We start from the raw sequence: 20,498 nt of genomic DNA, 5'->3' as shown, positions 1-20,498 counted from the left end.
TCACTCCTGCGTTTCAAAGTTAAATAAAGCTAAACACTACACAGCTGGTACATTCCAATTTTGGTGTTTAAAGGAAACCAAATGATTTAATACTGTATTTACTAATCATATTTTGTTATTGCAGTTTTTTTTTTTTTTGTTTTTTTTTTAACCAATGAAAGACGTTTTTATTCAATTTGAAATGACAATGACAAACAGAATATCAGTTTCAGCCTTGGCATCATGGAGGAGGGTTACTTCTGTCATTTTCCTATTTTCCCTTTGCACATACTCTAAACTTTTAAGAAAATAAAATGTGACCAGGGAATTCCTTGCAATAGGGTCATTGAATGTGCAAGTCTGCTCCATTGCTGTAGTGATTTAAAAAGAAAGTGCAATGTTTCAGTGTTATGAAGTTGTACGCTGCTTGCAAAGGTATACTATCCAGAGAAACTCTGTCCCCATGTCATAGCTTTAAAAAAAGTAAATAAAAAACTTAAAAGGCAGCTTGGAGGCATTGAACCTGCAACAGTACAGGCATTGGTTAGCTGAACGTTTCTGATTCTTAGCTCTTGATTTTTCTTTCTGTACTACTTCTTCATCATCTGCATTTATATGCTTGTGTTTTGATGTTAACACCTTGTACTTTAAAAATAAAAATAAAAAAGACATTCTTATGAATGCCAAAATATACACTGTGAAAGAAGAACTATGAAGATAGCCGGTACTTTGCATTATGTCTCCCATTCTGAAACGAGATGTCTGTGCTGCAGTTGTGCACATCCAACTTTGCACTTCAAATCAAAGTTATGTTCTGAACATTAATTAGCTCCATTAATAAAATCACAATCTGACTACCTCATACAGTTTTCAGCATCACATTACAGACCATTAACAAGAGTATTCATGGCTAGATGTGTGTGAGTAGTTTTTATAAATCATCATGCATATGTTAGTGAACTTTTAATTTTCTCAAAGACAGAACAGTTAGCACCAGTACTTAAACTGTGTACCATTGTAACATTTACACAAGGGACTAATTGCTGTTTAAGTCTACATATACACAAGTACAGTGGTAACTGTTTGTGAACTAGCTTGTTATAATTAAGGCAGTCTAATCAAACAAAATGGATTAAGCAATTTGCAGTAAACACTGACCAATAATTTTTTTCAGAAAAACAGTGCCAAGTTCTTTTACATGTGGGCCACTGAGTAAAATAATCAGTGGTTCCTCACACAGGCACAAAGAAGGCCCTGATTCTATTAAACAGAAAGAGTGGTCCAGGTCACCACAATGCAAGAATTTATTAATGCATCTCAGCGCAGACTCAGCTAAACCTAAGCGGTATCAGAGTACACAAGGCAAGCTGATTTGTGTTTTCTACTAAATAACATGAAATGATATATTTTAATACATTCTTATTTATCATGGAACCAGAGAACTTTGTGTTGGTCAGATATGTAAGCATTTCACTCTACTCTGTAGAAGTTACAATACTACTACTTCTAATACTACTACTGCTAATTCAGAAAGACCTGGGCAGCACTTGAAAAATTCAGTTTAATGTAGACAAGTGGAAAGTACTTAATATTACTTAAAATACATGATTAGTGAAGAGGTAGTAGATTTCATTGTATATGTGTCTTGATGACCTACTGTTTTGCTATGACTAAAGCACCTGGATTAAGTTCTTCAATTAAGTGAGCTCTTTAAATAAAACAGTAATTACATTTTTAGGACTGAATGTGCCCTTCAAACATGACTGCTTTTATGGATGGTTTATCACTGACATAGACTTTGGATATGTAATTAACAAACATAAGTGGAGGACACTTCAATGTGTCAGTTTAAATTATAGTCAGACGTGGGATAAGGATATTTTGGAAGATAATGCATGAGATTTCAAAACATAAGACACAAATCTGCAAACTGTCGATGGTGCAAAAATGAATACACATCTCTCTGGTTATAATGACCAAAATGAACTATGCTGATTTAGGATTTGGATATAAATGAATCAGTTGAAATTAAATATATGTCTGATATAGAAAGGGAATATGTTAATATAGAAATAAATAGTACAGATGAAGTTTGTCATTTGTTAAGTAAACAAGAATGTGCAGGATAAAATCAGTACCCTTGGCACAGCCAACAGGAATTGAGCACTAATTCTACCTTTGCTCCCCTTGTCCATACATTGTAATTAGTAGCAAAACACAACAACTAGTGGCACAATAATAAATGGTCATTTGGATAACTTGGCCTGAAAGCACTTTTACCATTTTTAACCTTGCAGTCAATAGTCCTAATCTTTAGTTATCTCAGAAGTGGTCTTTTACCTTTGACTGTGGCCTCTACAGTAGATACTGTTTCTCCTAAGCTCTTGGAAGTAATTATGTTTAATTAAATGGAGGTTTATCTGTTGTACCAGAAGAATTTGCGAGCCGTTTATATTACAATTTTGTCTTGTACAAATATTATAATCTAGCACAAAAATGCAAGAATGAAAACTTAATCCAAATTAACTTTTGCATTTTAAATCCAGCTGTGTTTCTCAGATTAAGTTCAGGGGGATACGATTCCCAGTCATTCCCTCTTGAGCTGTAACTCTATAGCCATTCTTCAAGCCTTATCCTCATTCTTCACTTTGTATATTCAGGAAATTGGGTTGTCTTATGAAACTCTTGGAAATACTTAGCCGTTCCTTGTGTGATAGAAGAATTATCTCTTGACTTGCTCTCTCTTAATAAAAGTCTGCAAAGTTATCCATCAATATGCTGACTGATATGCGGAAGAGGTGCTTTATTTTCATAGTTTTCAAATTCTGTTGTTTCTGAGCGGCAGTAAACTCTCCCTGATGCCAAAAGCTTTTGGATGACTTGCTGTCATTCCAGTAAGCAATTGCAGTTTGAATCGTTCATGTTTATTTTGCTTTTACATTCTGTATTTCTTTTAAATAACCACTTAGCACATCCTCAAAACCATCCTATTTAGAGAAGACTGAAACTTAAATATCTTGTATTTACTTAAGAATCAATTCTTCTGTCAGAATTCTTTTCAAGGATGTAATTACAGTATAAAATAGCCTGCCTGCCGCATATAGCACATCGCTCCATCAAATGAAAGTCACAAAAAAGCAAAAGTTTTTGGCTTGAAATGAGAACAGCTCCAACCTGCCCCCTGCGTGACTAGGAGTTACACAGTTAATCCTTTTAATCTCCATATGGAGCCACAAGGGGATTAAAAAATTATACAGCTGACTTGAAGCACATCAAAGAATGATACAGGATTATGGTCTGTGCACAAGATGGATTTCAATTAGGTGCACAATCAGTGCTATCTGGGTTGACCTCTGTTTTTGAAGGGTTCTGTGCAATGCTGGAGGCATCATTTACTAGCATAAGGAATGTGTACAGAAAAGACATTTAAATGGTGTTTTTTATCAATTTTTATAGTTAATTTAAATCTTTAAACTTTCATTTTCCGTTATGTTGAACTAGACATCTTAAAAATGTGTTATCTCAATAGTAATATGTAATAAAGATAACCTGACTGTTTCTCAGAACATGTTAGTTTTAGATGGTAATTAATCAGTGCAAGTGTAAGTGAACCTTTTTAATTTATATGGTGATGGTTGTACAGCCTTTACCAGTTATGCCTGCAACAACAAAATTCCCATAATTATGAATCAGTGTTTTCAATCTCCTTTGACAGACTTACACAGGGTGTCGCATGAAAAACCGAACCATCCCCGACTCTAATGTCAACAGACGTTTCTTAGCACGTACACAAAATGAGCAACGGGGCCCCGATTCTTTTTTTGCCGTTTGCAATTAACCCAGTCTTACTCCAATTCTTCACCAACTCGTGAACACTGCTCTTTGCTGGTAGGTTTACGCCAGGAACCGTCTGTGCGAAAATGTCCCATGTTTCATTAAAAAAAACGGTGGACACATACGCTTCCACTGTTCCAATCCTCTGTTGCAGAGAATACATCTTTCAGATCTCTTTCACGCACGTCTGTACCGACTGGCTCACAGCTTCCTTACTAGTGCACAATTGGGGCTGCTGACCCCGTCGTGACAACGAGGCTCCACGAATCTCAACGTCACCCACCTATATAATAGCTCGAGCCAGCCGGTTGGAGATGGTTCGTTTTTTTTGTGCACCACCCTTTACTTATTCTGAAAAAGCCTACTTCCCGTTAGTCTTGCTAAACAAGCCACTTCAAGTCGTGACAAAATGTCTCACTTTGGAGAAAATACACACTTTTATCTTGCCCACGACACAAATTTTTTTCGTAAACATCCCAGGAATGGATAGTTGTCGTGCTGGAGGGTCTATATTCAGGTCACTTTTGACTCATTGACAGAGAACTTGATGTTTTCGTCAAAGATATTTTGGTACCCTCTGAAGTTGAAGTTCCTTCAATGATGCTTTGCCATCCATCTCCTTGAAACGGAATAGAAACCCCAGACCTCATTATTCCAAACAGTGTTATGGCCTAAGGCAGGGGTCCTCAATCACAGTCCTGGAGGGTCGCAGTGGCTGCAGGTTTTTGTTCTAACCCGGTTGCTTAATTAAAAAGCAATTCTTGTCAATAATTTAATTTCATGGCTTGTTAGTTCTTTAACTCTTCCCCTTTCTAAGCATATCATCCAAATGATTTGAAGGCTAAAATGGATGAGTAATTCTCAGTCCTTCACTTTTTTCTCTTCACTTTCCTTCCAAGTATTTAATTAAACCCAATAGTGCATGATAAATACACCTGGGTGTAAATGGTAACAAGCTAAATAGACAAATGCTGGTTTCTTTTGTCGTTTGCATGTTATTGATAATTAGAAGCAATTAAAAACTAAAATCACAGTTGTTTAACACTAAAATAAGCAATAAGGGTTCAAAATCTTACTAAGCAAGACAACTGAAGTGAAGCAGAAGTGTTACTTGACCAAAAAGTGTTTCTTATTAAGCAACTGGGTTGGAGCAAAAACCTGCAGCCCTTGAGGACCCCTGGCCTAAGAGGACAAGTTGATGTTAATGTTTTCACCCAATGTTCTATGATTGTTGGCCAAACAGAATAACATATGCTTCAAAAAGGATTCTGCATTTAAAGTATTCATTTTAGAATTTCTTTCAGAGAATTTGTTTTTTCAAGAAATGTTCAAAATAATTCAGATAGTCTTTTAGAGAAGTTAATACAAGCCACCTACAGTATCTTTGAGAGCAAATGCTGTCACATGGTTGCCCTCCCAAGAATATTGTTTGCTGCTAGTTAAATTACTTGGTATTTCTGAGATATGGACATGTACCTTGAAGGAAGAAGTTGCTTCTCTAAATGTGATAAAAAAAGAGCCAGCAAATTAAGAATTAGTTCAGTTAAGAGTTACACTAACTCACTCTTTGTGGTGCTGGTTAGAACCAAAGCATGTAGGCTTTCAGGCTTTAGTCCCCGAGGACTAAATTTGAGAGCCAATGATGTATGGCATAATTTTGATTTATGTTTAATAGGAATGGTTTTGGATTATTGATAAATGAATAATTACTTAAAATCATTCACCTTGAACTCTCCATGAAAGCGTTAAACATTTTTTAGATATAATATCTTTTGAAATAAATATATTTCTGGTTGCTGTCAGGTTAATAGTGGTTTCTGAACTTTTCTGGGTGTGTACTGCAATTCCACTACACTTCCTCTCGTTGCCAAAAACTGAAAAGAGAGCAGAACTGACTGACCTCACAAACAGCAGGCTGCATGTTGTGTCCTGTGTACCGCTGGCCCATAGACCATTTCAGTGTTTTGAAAAATACACTTTACGCTTGGCCCAGTTCTTTTTTTTTTTTTTTTTGCTGTAAAATGTAGACCTTTCTTCCAAGCATAGAAGAATTTTTGTAAGGAAACAACAATGTTTACTTTATTTGTTTTACTGCTTGTGGTCAGTTCTAATTAATCCATTTTTAAAAACTTGTATTGACCTCACCTCAAGAGCGATTGCAGTATTATTATTTTGCCATTTTGTACTTACATTTTATAGTAAACTGAGAAAGTATGTAATATAAAGAAACTTAATAAGACATACAACTTAAAATATAATAATCACTGACAGTTATAGATATGTAGGTTGATAAAAGTATCAATCAATCAATCAACATTTATTTATATAGCACATATTCTTTTATTTTTTTCTCCAGCTTTTGGAGTTTTTTTTTTGTTTGTTTTTTCTGTCCACCCTGGCCATCGGACCTTACTTATTCTATGTTAATTAATGTTGACTTATGTTTATTTTTTATTGTGTCTATTTTTCTATTCATTTTGTAAAGCACTTTGAGCTACATTTTTTTGTATGAATATGTGCTATATAAATAAATGTCGATTGACGTAAGCTGATTGCTGGTTGTAACCTTTACCTTAACATATTCAGTATTTTATTCATCTTGACAAATGTATGCTTGAGTATATTTTATTACATTAATATTATATGTTATTTTATATATTTTTTAATTTGTTTTCCTTTATTTGTGGACAGATTATGCCATCCAGGAATATTATTAGCATATTCTTCTTGTGAACTTTGGTTCACCTCTCAAGATGGGACTGAAAGGGTAAGGGGTAATATCAACCAGCATTTCCTGTTATCTGAGGGGACAAAAGAACTGAGCAGAGGAGTTTGTGTAGGGTGAGCAGAGTGCTTAGGGTTACTTAGCTGGTCTTCTAACCAGATGTCACATCTAATAAGTGTTTCTGGATTTCCCTTTGGGACGGAAAAAGAGGTTTCTCTTTAAAGATGGTGTTACTTTGTTTTTAAATAGAATTGGGTTTTTACTGTTTGTTGAAAATGAGTCTTAATGCTTATAGATACATTTGTAAAAGTAATTTAATTATGAATACTATAAAATGATTAACAATGTTTCATTATATATTTTTAGCCAATCAATTATCTTGTGGATAATATATATATAATATATATTTTTTAAAGCAAAGAGTTTAGGGCTTTTATATACTGCACTGTGATCCTTTGGCAAAATTAATGCAGTAAAAGAGGTGAAAAAGAAATCTGTCTAGTGTAAATACAACGTACACTATCATAATAGACAGTGCAAAGTGTTATCAGGTTTTACAGCACAGATGAGCTGTACTTATCAACAAATAAACAGAAGGGATCTTTTTTTACATGTTCAAAATATTTTTCATTTGTTTCATCTCCATTTTCACTCTGCTTATCCTGATGTCGCCTGTGTCTTTTAAAATAAGTTACCTTCAGGTTAACTCTCATTACTTAAAGCGTATTTGTTTGGTTAAATGATGCTAATATAGTACATTGTGCTTTTTTGGGCATTGCCAGGCAGTATGTGTATTTGGAAATGTAACTAATATGTTTGCTGCTCACTCAGCCCATTTTGTCTCAGAATGTGAATGTAGGACCCTAAAACAATAACCTTCTACGCTCTGGTTTAGACTTCCACATATATTAAATTGGATAATTTGCATTTTAATTACTTCTTTACTGTCTGTAGACAATATCAAGAAAACTATTATTAAAATGATAAAAGCCTTATGAATCGTGAAAGGAAGAAGAATCAAAAGTTGACATAAGGGGATAGGGGAATCGCTTGTATTGCTGGTACTGAGATGATGGAAAAAGTATAGAGGGGCTTCATGTCTGATTGATGGGGGCATTAAAAGTCAGGTTTGCCCATTGGAATTAAAGGGCTCTTTGTTGACTCTTTGGTAACATGTTAGTAAGGTTTTCAGTATAAACAGCTATTCAAAGTCTACATGTTATAAAACATTTGCCTCTTTACTTTGCTATAACATGATGGAAATGATAGTAACATTTTGTGAATTCTATTGTTTTTAATGATAATAGCATAGTTAGTAAGATATTTGTAGATTGTTAATAATGGATACCTAAACTGAAGTGTGACCGACTATTCTTTATTTGATGCTTTGGGTTTTGACGTTGTTTGCCCCTTCTATGTACTTAAGGTTCCAGTAAGCCACCTTATTTTGGATATGCTACACTGTTTGTCAATTCATTTTAGGTGGGAGCGACTGCAGTGCAGCACTTGATACCACATTGACATGATGCCTGTTCGGCATACAGACTTCTGAACCCATATGATATGTGATCTCAAACCTCTGAATATCCTTACTTTTATGCGTTTTATTCAAAACAATTTTATCAGATCACTGTTAAAGAATTGACAAAGCAGGAGAAACTTAAAATTTCTTATTTTATACCCAGACACTCACTTATCTGTGTCTTCTTTAGTAAAAAATATGGCTTCTTTCCACACCTGTTTTAGGTTTCATTGTAACTCTGAATTAGCCCACTGTGACTTATTTCACAGTTTTGTCTCTTCCTTCAGCTTCTTTTACTGAAGATATTGCCTTAGGTGTCCATGTCCTTGTAATAGAAAAGAAATTCATCCTTTCATCTTAGTCCGGGGACAAAGGGAGCTGGAGCCTATTCTAGCAGCACAGCGTACAATACAGGAACTAAAACTAAAATGAAAGGGAGAAACTTGTACAGATTTCCAAAATTCTTTCATTGACATTACTTTTTCATTGGAAATAATTGGGAGGAGGTGAGCTGATTAAATTGTTCAATTTACAGTTTAAATGATGGTTTTATATTTTTCTAAATAACTTAATTAAATGAATTAATGAATGTCAAGACATAAAGTACAATTTTTAAAATATAATTTGTCAGATATTTGTGGTCATCATTACATTTTCAGTCCAAAAATAATATGTTATCTATTTAATGACATTTTACAATATACAGGATATAGGAACCTAAAGGCAGTGCATTGAGGAAAGAGCCCTCAGGCTAATGAATGCCTTGCCAGGTATTATGTGTGTTATAACACTAATGTTGAAAGCTCCTTATTTGTTTATACAGTCAATTTATTAATTTGTTCTTCAAACCTGCTGAATTCATTTGCAGGGTAAACCAATACTGAATGGAATGCCAATATGACACAGAGTAGAGTATAAAACAAGATTTTTAAATATTTTATTTTACAAACTAAATTGATTTAAAGTATAAATTAGAAACAAATTAGTCTCCATATTCAAACTATATGTAATTTCAAAAGTAACAATATAACATGAAGACTGCATGAATGCTCCATTTTAAATGCCTTTCTATTTTAGATTCCAATAAGTTGTGAAATTTGCCAGTAGCGTGATTTTAAAAATTGTGTTTAAGTAAAAAACAGAAATGGAACTTGTTAACCTGTTTTCATTTAGTGTTTTCAGCTATTTTTATGTGTGGTTGCTTTTAATGCACAAAGTAACTATTGCAATAGTCCTGTCTGTCTGCATGAAACAGTTCAACCCTGTTTTAATTTTACCTTGAAAGTGGTTGCAAACTAGTATATTTTCTATATTTTTCAACTTAGTCTGAAGTTCAGGTGAGGCAGGCAAGCAAGCAGCTTGTACAGAAAAGACATGAATGGAAGAAAAAATAAATCCTGAAAGTGCTGCTCAAAAAATGTAGACTGAACTAACAGGATTTCTGTATAAATTACCTCGCAGCTTTATTATCTGCACATTGTTACGGTGAAGAACAGACATTATCAACTTGCAGCTAACAAGGGTTTGAACTAACTATTCAGATATAAAGGTGCAGCTCCCCTAAGTGATATTAAGATACCACGGGGTTAGAAAGGAAATAGCAGTTTGTGTTCAGGCAAAAGATCAGAGCCGTGAGGTGTACAACAAGTACAGCACTGGGGTGTTCAAATAACAAAGATGGAGCAAAACTATAGCTAAAAGCTAAAGCTAAAACAGTTGCTTAGTGGTGTAACATATGACAAAGAGTTGGGTTACGGCCTATAGAGTTGCTTTTCCTTCTGGGTATTTTGAGACTGAAATGAAAATCTTTAAAACAAGTGTCATGCTTGTTAATCAGTAAATCAGTTCCTTTGCTAGTTGTTGGTTGTTTAGACAGTTTTAATAAATTTCTGTGTTTTAACTAATTAATAGTTAGATGGAAAACTTCTTTCAGGTGGTTTTCTTCTTTAATTGTGTACTAGTGATTGTGCTTTTATTAGATTAGATTAGATAAACTTTATTAATCCTGTGGGGAAATTCAGATGCATATAGCAGCAGAAACATAAAGATCAAGGATCCAGGCTAACGGGACAAATAATACAACCAATCAATCTATCAATTTTGGTAGAACATTTCTAATTTGACCAGTCCAGTTTGTTGTTTATATGACACCCAGGTACTTGTAGCTCTTCATCGCTTCCACATCATCTCCCTGAATGGTGACAGGTCTCAGAGGCTTCTTGGCATATTGGAAGTCCAGCACCAGCTATTTTATTTTGTTGATGTTAAGTTTCAGGTTGTTCTTCCTGCACCACAAAATACTGTACTCGGACACATCTAAATTATAAATGCAACCTATGATAGAGGAGTCATCTGAAAATTACTATAGAGGGCAAGCACTGGTATTGTACTGGACCAGTATCTGTTGTATCGAGGATAAACAGGAAGGGACACAGGACAGTTCCCCGAGGTGCTCCAGTATAGCACTCCACCATTTTTGACACACATAGGCTAGTATTGTTCATTTCTTTTTTATAGTTGGTTTTCTTTTGTTAATTTCACTTTATTTTTTATGCAGTCTGAGTTAGCCCTTAGTTTGTTTAACTGAGTGCTGTATTATTATTACCAATGTTGGGATTTAAAGGATTATATTAACTGCATTTAATACTTGTTGGGTGGTTTTTGGGATTTTTATCATTTTGAGATCTTTTTAGTTATTTAATAAAAAGACAAAGAAAATCTACAATTAGTCACAGACCTTCCACAACTAATACAACATCAATCAATGTCTTTTTCACATTACATTAAATTGGAATTTTCTGTTTTATGAAAGCTTTTTAGCCAACACAGGACTTTTTCTGCTGTGTTTTTCACTACTTGACATTGTAAAGTGCTTTTAAAAAGTAGGTATTTAATGTCAACTACTAACACACGTAGTAATTAATTCTGTTATAACTGTTATTTTTGAATAGGACTCTTATGATGAAAGTATTTAATAAACAAATGTGATAACTGACTCTTTGAAGTATCTAACAAAATGTAAAATGTACCATCTTTCATATCGGTTAACTAAGTCCCTGAACACACGCGAATGTTATGCTGTGTGTACATTTTCTAACTTGTTTGATTTTTACTGTTGCAGTAAATCATTTTGATTTGTTTGGGAAGTGAGTTCTGTAGATCATTTAGGATGTGCTATGAATGCTGATAACAGTTTTATGCAGGCAAGGGTAGTAAAATATTTAGGCTAAAAGCTTTCATTAGCAGATAACCACGGACAAGCTAGAGAAGGATGAGTGTGTGAAGAATTTCTAAGCAATTAATGTCTGGCCTATTCATTGACAGCCTGTAGGAAAAAAGAGAGTGAAAATTCAGCAAATTTATATTCTATGGTCAAGATGCACCTCTTCAGCCATGTCCCCAACACCTCAGACCTCTTTTTCTCCTATTGATCTAACCCTTGCTCTACTCTGATATCATCTCCAGTTAAACTTGCTGAATGATCTGAAGGAGCTTTTTTAATACTTGGGCAGAAGCTACTTCTAGGAAAATCCTGGAAAAAGCTTGCAGAGTTGTGACTCTGTTTTGGAAACCTTAGTACAGGCCTTGTAGCATTCCCTCTAGTTTTCACAGGTGTCTGCAACTACAGACCCCAGCTTTCTTTTAAATGGTAAAGTCACCTGCCCATTACATATTCCATGACATGTCTTCCTGCTGACACCTATTGTGCTGGACTCCCATTCTATTTTTAATCATCCTCCTTCATTTTCACCCCAAGGCTAAGAGGTTTAGCCTTTTCTTGTTACAGTGGAATTAGCAACCACTGCATGAGGAACCCACACAAAACCATCATATGGATCTTAATTCTGAGTCTGACCAGATCCTTCTGCACATGTGAATTTCTTGTGTTCAGTGAGTGAAATAATACTAAGTAAAAATGAATTAATAGTCAAATTTACATTTGAGGGGAAAGTGTCCCACTGGTCAAGAAGTTAAAATACAAACCAAAGGATAACTTGATCAACAGCCACCACAACTGATTCCTTGGGGACCCAGAGTAGTTCATTAACTGTCAACATAAATTCTCTAAACATATTAAAACCAGTGCATACCATAGCTTTGGAAAGTTCAGCACTGGCCTAAGCAGCGTGCTTAGAGATAGTCCTCCACAATTAGTCGTTTCACCATGAGCAACTGTCTTTAAATTAAGTCAATCCCACAACCCAGTCATTGTCTTTTTGGAGTCATCCTGTACCTGCAAGGGCTGTTCTGTAGGGACTCTGGGTTTGCATCAAGCATTCCAAAGATGTGTGTGTGTTAGGCTAATTAAAAATATAAAATTCTCCCAGTGTGGATTAATGCATGAGTGGGCCCTACTATGGACTGTGTTGTGACCCTATGTTGGATTAAACAGGTTTCAGAATGTTATATTGTTTGTAAGATACAGGGTAGAGAGGTGATGAATTGGTTAACCTTGATGGCTTTTAGCTCAAGGGTATTTGGATTCACTTGCTGACCTTGCGATTATGAAGTTTCACATGGTCTCTCTGTATCTGCATGATCTTTTCTTCTGCATCCCAAATGCATGTGTTAAGTTAACTGCTAACACTAAATTGGGCTGAAGCGAGGCACTACTTTTCTTGCCCCCCACAACTCTCTAATGAACCGAATGGGTTTAGAAGATGGATGGATGGTTTTAACATGTGTAATTTAAATGAGTAAGACATAAATTGAAGAGGCAGGGTATATGAGTATTTGTAAGGTAAGCAGCCATAATTGTTTAGCTCTTTGGGTGCTTAAAGATTGAGGGAACTAGTAAAAATGTGCTGGAAGGCAAGCAGAAAACAATTCAAATTACTGGACTCGAAGATAGCATGTCAATGATAAAGAAACTAAGAGAGCTGGAATGTTAAAAGACCTGGTGGGGGATATGAATGAGACTGAAGATAAGAACAGAGCGCTTCAGAGACATTGAGTACTTCAAATCTTACCATTATGCAGTAACGCAGAGAGACAGAGAGTGTATGTCCATTGAAATGCTTTCATCAGCAATGTCACTTTAGGTAAGCCAATACGACAGGAGTAACAACCTATAGGACTTGATGTCACTATCCCTTTATCATGTAATTTGTAAACTTCACCAATCCTTACTGTTCACTTCTAGTTTACACAATATGACAGATGTAGAACATTAAAATTGCCTTTTCATTTTATCCAGTATCAGCCAATGATGTCACAGCAAGTGAATGGCTTTGGTATTTTTATTGTGCTTCAGTTTGCTATAAAGAGTTTGGCAGCCAAAGAGAAAATTCCATTTCCCACAGAGATAATCACAGCAATTTGCAGTACTGGAATTACATGTTCCTTGATAGCATCCATACATTTCCTTGCATACTGATACATCATTTCCAGCAATGGCAGGGCCTCTTTAGTTGATTTAAATACATATGATTTATATTAACTTATAATATTTGTTTACTTTTTTAATTGGCAAAAAATACCACATTAAATAGCATATACCTTTATCACTGAAGTGATCATTTGTATTATTATTCTATTGTAGTGTTCTTAGTCTAGTCATGAACAGTTTCAAAGTTAATATGTAGTAAGTGTATTGTCCAAAAAGAGCAAAGACATTGGGAAATCTTGGTTTGATATTGATCAATCATATTATTAATAAATGTAATATATTATGCACTCAGTTTTACTCTAGTTTTTCTCCCATATCCACAAAGATGGTTAATTGTGTGTGTGAGTGGGCCCTGTGATAGACTGGTGCCCTGTGCAGAGCCGATTCCTGCTTTGTGCCCTGTGCTTCTGGGAAAAGCCCTGATGCGACACAACTTTGAATTGAAATAAGTATGTTTGTAAATGTTACTACATGGTTTTTTCTTTTCCTTTTTAGTTGGAGTTGGTTTTCCACTCTAATAAAATATTGTGCACCTGCCCTAACCACTGAACCGCTAATGTACTTGTTATCTGCTGTTACTGAAGACTGATGTCTTTCACCTCCACTACAGCATGGCCATAAATAAGTCATGAACTGACATTGGAAAAGCAGCACGTTCTTGCATGTCTTGGATAAAGGAAACTGGATAATGGGATAGTAGTTATTGACAATTTTTGGCAGTTTGTTTAAATCTCAAATACTGTATACTTGATTGTTTTTTTTGCAAATACCTACTCCCAGCAGAATTCTGCAAGTTGTGCACATGTCAAATATTCATACTTTCTTAAAAAAATTCAAAGAGATTAATTGTTTTGTATTTCAGTTTTTTTTTTCTCTGACAGGCAATGACTCATTAAATATGGTCCCTTCTCTATTTGTCATAAGAAAAACTTGTCAAAATAAAAAACCCTGAAGAGATTACTGCCTAGTAATTAATGTCCGGTCCTCAAAGTGCATTTTGATAATTGTTTAAAGTAATTATTTTAAAATATAAACATTTCTGTAAATGACTGTATAAGTGGAGACAATCTGCAAACTCTTAGAATGTATGCAAATTGAGTTATTTAATTTAGAAATGTGAAATTGGTATAGTACTTTGATTGTGTTTCATACCATATACTTGATTGTAAACAGTTTATTTCATAAAGCTAATTAGCTTGAAGCACCTCTCATGGGCAGCACAATACATTCCTTTACAGAGCTCCATATTTATCTGAATAGGACACAGGCTACTGCCGTACTCTGCCAGTTTTAACACCTCCACTTATTGAACATTTGTCATGTCTACAGAATAAATGGCTGCTCTGTTTTTCTTTTAAATCTGACCAATGTGTAATTTGTAAGACTTTCTATACTGCACATTGGTTTCCTGGACTTCTCATGCTCAGATAACAGTTCTACTGTTTACTGGATTAAATGAATAACTTTCAAACAGAGAAGACTTCTAGAAAAGCATACATTCAGAAGTGCAAATAGTACATTTAATGCTAGTAGCCCGTTGCAATAACCATACAGCTAAAACCAAACTGGGTAGTGTTCTTCGCACATTTATTAGGCCAACCCTCCACATCCAGCTTTCATGAAGAACACTTGAGAAAAACTGATCAAAATTCATATGAAAAAATGTCTTTGGTCACTAGCACCAACTCTTATATTTTGACAAGTTTGACATTTTACAATTACATGTTGGGAGTGTTTCACAAAGCCGCATTGTTTTGTTTTTTTCTTTCTATTCACACGTCTCTAATGAAACTCTAGCAGGGGTAGCAGTAGGAATTTGTGCCAGTTTTATATAGGCTGGCAGCAACCACACACTGCTTGCCTTTTGTTGCTCTGAATTACCTTTGAAGGCAGTCCCCCTTCTTCCATATTTTACAAGCTTTTGATGACGTGTTTTACCCAAATCCTCCAATTGATAGCTTCTTCAAGAGGAAGAGCATGAGCTTACACATCTTAAACCAACCTGCTCTACTTCACACAAACAGTATTAACTAATGCATGCTACCTGTTTGGCTACTCGCAGCAAAATGGCACACTATTGAATTGAACACAATGCACTGATAAAGTAAGATGGCAAGATACCCTCTGGTTGCTTTAATATATTGTTAAAATGGTTACCAAGAGGTTCCAGTGCTTTAAAGTTTCATATTCTTTTAGAAAATTTTTCTTTATATAACTGATGTCCTTTTATGCTAAGGGCGACATGGTGTTGCAGTGGTAGCTGCCCTGCTGTAAGGACACAGGGTTTGTGTGCCATGTCCTTCTTGCTTGGAGTTTTCATGCCCTCCCCATGTCTGTATGGGTTTCCTCCTGGTACTCCAGTTTCCTCACATTGCCCAAAGACATGCAAGCTTGTTAAATCGGCATGGCTACATTTGTCCTAGAATGTTTTGGTGTGTGTGTTCACTATAAGAAAGACTGGATTCTTATACATGGTTTGGTCCTGCCTTGTGCTTTATGCTGGCTTTCCCCCCTCCATGACCCCAGTCTGGATTAAGCTGGTTAGAAAATGGCATATTTTATGCTAAGCTTTTTTTTTACTTTCTACGGTGTACAGTAACTAATGAAAACTACTCATACTTAAGCAGTAGAAATAAAGCATACCAATTAGAATAAAACTTCTTCTGTTTCATACCTTTAGCCCTGTGTTTTTTGTTATGCAGTGTGTCCAGTCCCTCAGGGCAATCTGATTGGTCAATTTAGTTTTGGTGCTATTGGTCCGTTTGGCTTTGTGGACGCAATCGAAAGAAGAAATATGTGCATGAGACACACAAGGAGGAGTAAAGGCATAGCCTTCAAAGACAGAAAGTATGAAAGCAGACAGGAGGTGAACAAGTCACCTTTCTGAGAAGCAGGCTTTATGGGAATGAGCTTGAGAATGGGAGTGCCAGGCAAGTGGGGCTCAAACACATAAGGATACTGAGGAAAGGTACTGAAGATACACATATTGCAAGAGACCGCAAATATTTTTACATTTTTTTCTAGCAGGGTAATGTGGCTACTGAGTCTCAGTTGATCAAGCTAATAACAAACATATTTAAATAAAGATTCCTTTGCACAATTAAGTTGCTTCTAAATGTAAATTATGAAAATATTTTTGTTGTGCTTATTTTTACACAGGCAGCCCAGTGATCTGCATTGCATCACTACCTTGGTTGTCCAGAGTCCTGGGTTTGAATCCCAGCCTTTGGTGCTGTCTGTGTGTAGTTTGCATGTTCGTCCCATGACCAAGTGAGTATTCAGGTTTTCTTGCCCTATTCTGAAAACATTTGTCTAAGTTTACTTGGTAACTGTAAACCTGAACCCTTGTGATTTAATGCATAAATACGCCCTGTGATGGAGTGACTTCTGCCTTTTTTTCACATGCCACTTGGAATGGCTCAAGGTTCCCCACTACCCCCTAAGGAACAGGAGTTGTGTTCAGGAAATAAATGGATTGTAGCTCTTCACAATAACTGTTAATTCAACCAGCAACAGTGAAGTATGTCTGCCATAAATGCTGCAAGTCTAAAACTGTGTCCACATAGATGACATGTATCTGTAAATAAAATAAAAAATCAGTTGATGGGATTGTCTGCATCTTTCAGTTCTGCATTTTGGAAGTCCATCATGGTGTTGCGTGACTTTGAAATATTCCAAATTCTAGACTTTGTCATTTACATGTTATTTCTACAGTAATATTTATTTTGATTATTGATTTAATTTATACTTGAGCTTATAACCAAACCTTCTTACAGTTAGTTATGTTATACAGTCCGGTACGAGACTGTGGAAGTCCTCGCTAATTTTTGTTAGCGTCCTTTTTGTACGTTGTCTGTCTTCATTTGGATAATATTTTGTGGGAAAATCTGAAGATGTCATTATGAAAGTAAAAAGGGACAGCTAAAGAACCCTGGCGCAAGGGGCAATAATGAATGTGTAATGGCTATTAGAGAGATCACCGGTATGATGAATATATAATTGTGTCATTTTCATGCTGCAGAGTATCCAGCCCTGAGTGAATATGGCTTTTAATATGCATTATTGAACATGACATAAAAGTTAAAGAGGAGGCAAATGCTGCAAATTAATAGTATTTATAATGCAGAAAATACCAGACAGATGAAAGCTGCCAAAAAGATTTTTCAAATTAGACTAGTGATTGCATATAAAAACTTTAAATTAGTAATAATGTTTAAAAGATTGATCAATGCAGTGAAGTAAAATGTACTGCATTTCTTTTTCAGTTTAAAGGATGTCTGGAAGACCAAGACAATCCATAAGCAGCTTTCAAGTAAATTGCATTTGCACAATGTTATATTAAAGCATTTTGTGGTTTCTTGCCTCTGTATAGCTAAAGCCTTTGTCGATTAACAGCCAAAAAGGACAGGGACCAGGGGCCTCATGTATAACGTCATGCGTAGAACTCACCCTATAACATGCTGTAAGCACAAAAGCATAAATGTTCGTACACACAGAAAAATCCAGATGCATAAATCTGTGCGAACGCCAACTTCCACATTCTTCTGCTACATAAATCCCGGTCAACGTGAAAAGTAACACATGTGCACGCGCCTGCTGCCCTGCCCCAACTCCTCCTTGAATTACGCCTCTTTGAATATGCAAATAAATATAAATCACCCTTAAGCTCAGCCTTCTGTGAAAAGACAATGGCAAAAGCACGAGGGAAAATAGAAGAATTTCAGCAAATACCAAGTGGAGGCAAGGAAAAACATACTATTTGTTGGTTTAAAAAGTGGTATACGCAACAAAAGGAAGTTGATCGAGTGACATAGCGTGTCAGAGAAACTCGAAAGCTCAAGTTCACAAAGTCGCACAGTGCCCAAAATAAAAAAGAAGTTGTCCCATATCAGAGTCGCCATGAAAAGGTGAGTCATAGCCCACCGTCTGAGTGTCATATGAAAGCTTATTAGGGTACAGAGAAAAAAGGCACACAGTGGGGAAAAAAGCACGAAATGTCAACATTAATCTCAAAATTTCCACTTTAATCGCATAGTTTATTTTTTCATTAAAGTAGAACATCATAAACTTCATCTTAAAATCATTTAATTTACTAGTTTCTCAAATCCCATTGTAACTAAAGTAGCACGTTAAATGCTTTGTTTTGTATTTGATCTTCTGTGTGCTCTGTGTGTGAATCACTACATTTTTCCGGGATTTCTCTTCCTCTGACAGGACACAGAATCCATTACATTCGTAATATTACAGCTCTCCGGATAATTAAAATACTGAGATGTATATGTGATATCATTTTCATGATGATAGGAGTTAAAGCATGTTATTAAATATGGGAACACGGTAGTGCAGTGATTATTCATGTCTCACGAAAGATGCTTGTTGCATCCTGCATGACCTTCGATGAAATAATTAATTTATTGCAGCAGTACTGTCTCTTTCAAACTGTCCCTTTCAAATTCCTGTCCTTCCTTTTCTTTCTCCAAATACCCAATCGCCACACAATCAGCTCTGTAATAGACGTTAAGCCATCTGTAAGCTTATTACGCAGATTCTTCAAAACTTTTAAAGAACATTGAAATATCTTCATAGTATGTGTTTAAATATTATATCCATCTATTCTTCCAGTGTCGCCCCAGCAAGAATACAGTGTGAGGCAGGAACAATCCGTGAATGGAGCGTCAGCTCCTCGCTAGCGTTTTGGCACAGTGTCCTCACGTTTAATTATTAACAATATAGATTATTTAAATGAAGTTAAAGTCTTATCTGTATAATATAATAAACATATTTTGCTGCATTTCATCTTAAAAATGATATTGTCATCATATGTAAATACACGCTTTATAAAGTGGCTAAGGTTGCGCAATATTATAACTTTATCGCAAGTTTACAGTGAGGTAATTGTACTTATAAGTACAAACAGTTTTACAAGGAGCAATTGATGGACTGATTGAGTGCGTTTATAGTTCTTGGAATGAAACTGTTTCTGAACCGCGAGGTCCGTACAGGAAAGGCTTTGAAGCGTTTGCTGTGTGAGAGCAGTTCAAATAGGCAGCATGGCTGAGGCAGCGTGTTCTTGATGTTGTATACCGATAATTCTCTTTCCAGTCAGCTGCTGTAGATCTGTGATTCCCCACTCAGATATAGTGATATAAATACTCCGAGTGGTGCAGTGAGAGTAAAATGGAAAAAGATGATCCGCTGTGGCAACCCCTAACCAGGAGCAGCTGAAAGAAGAAGAAGAAGGTGCAGTGAGAGTAATTCTAAAGCAGCTATGGTATTTAGAATACTTTGGCTATTCCCTGGACCATTATACTGTTACAGGTTAATTACAATCAGATGCCTTAAACTAATAAACAATATGCAGTTAGTTTCAGCGTATATGATAAAGCCGCGTCAGGGATGTGGATCTAAAAAAGAAAGGGTAACCACATAGGAACAGTAGCACTGCTTTGACGCTGAGTGCCGCCAGTTTGCAAAACCATGCGGAGAACTTGCGTACACCAGGGTTGGAGCTACTGTGAAAATGTGCGTGGCTTTACGCCAAGTTTAGGTTTTATATATCGCGATTTGACTGTGGAAATGGTCATACGCAACATTTATGTGCGTACGCACCATTTATACATGAGGCCCAAGGTGATTGTTAATTTATGTAGGCAACTGTTAAAGCAAAACTCCCCAAAACCCCACCTAGTGAGTCCAGTCTTTTCTACCAGCTTTAAAGTCCATGGGCCTCATTGTATCTTTCTGGCTCTTTAATCCATCCTGCTGTGTCCCTTACCTATGATATATTCCTGTTTCACCATTAACCGTGGTCAGAACAATTAAGATAATTTCTGTTATAAAGAAATCTGAAATAATACAACAAATACAATTTTCAGATTTTGAATCAAGCTAGAATGTTTTTCATATGCACATATTTCAGATATGGTTGTGCAGGTTCCACATCAGCCTGGTATGAGTAATTAAGTTTAGTTAGTGAGAGTGTATGGGTGTGCCTTGCTATGGACTGACTACTCATTTATGCTCAGTCCCTGTTAAACCTGATGCTTTTG

At 35.7% G+C, this 20,498-nt stretch overlaps 1 protein-coding gene across 3 annotated transcripts in view; it reads left to right on the top strand.

The window, feature by feature from the left end:
* The window catches only part of lypd6 (LY6/PLAUR domain containing 6), a 206,473-nt gene that overhangs the window by 154,541 nt on the left and 31,434 nt on the right, over positions 1 to 20,498 (top strand). Inside the window, exon 2 of one of the 3 annotated variants that reach the window (XM_039757341.1) lies at positions 16,609 to 16,719. The exons of the other annotated variants lie outside the window; for them this stretch is intronic. The gene's annotated coding sequence lies outside the window, so the exon portion shown is untranslated. The remainder of the gene's footprint in view (positions 1 to 16,608; positions 16,720 to 20,498) is intronic. 3 annotated transcript variants of the gene reach the window in all.

The sequence above is a fragment of the Polypterus senegalus genome, chromosome 6, assembly GCF_016835505.1.
Source record: "Polypterus senegalus isolate Bchr_013 chromosome 6, ASM1683550v1, whole genome shotgun sequence".
Classification (NCBI taxonomy): Eukaryota; Metazoa; Chordata; class Cladistia; order Polypteriformes; family Polypteridae; genus Polypterus; species Polypterus senegalus.
This window is presented reverse-complemented; position numbering and strand designations above follow the sequence as displayed.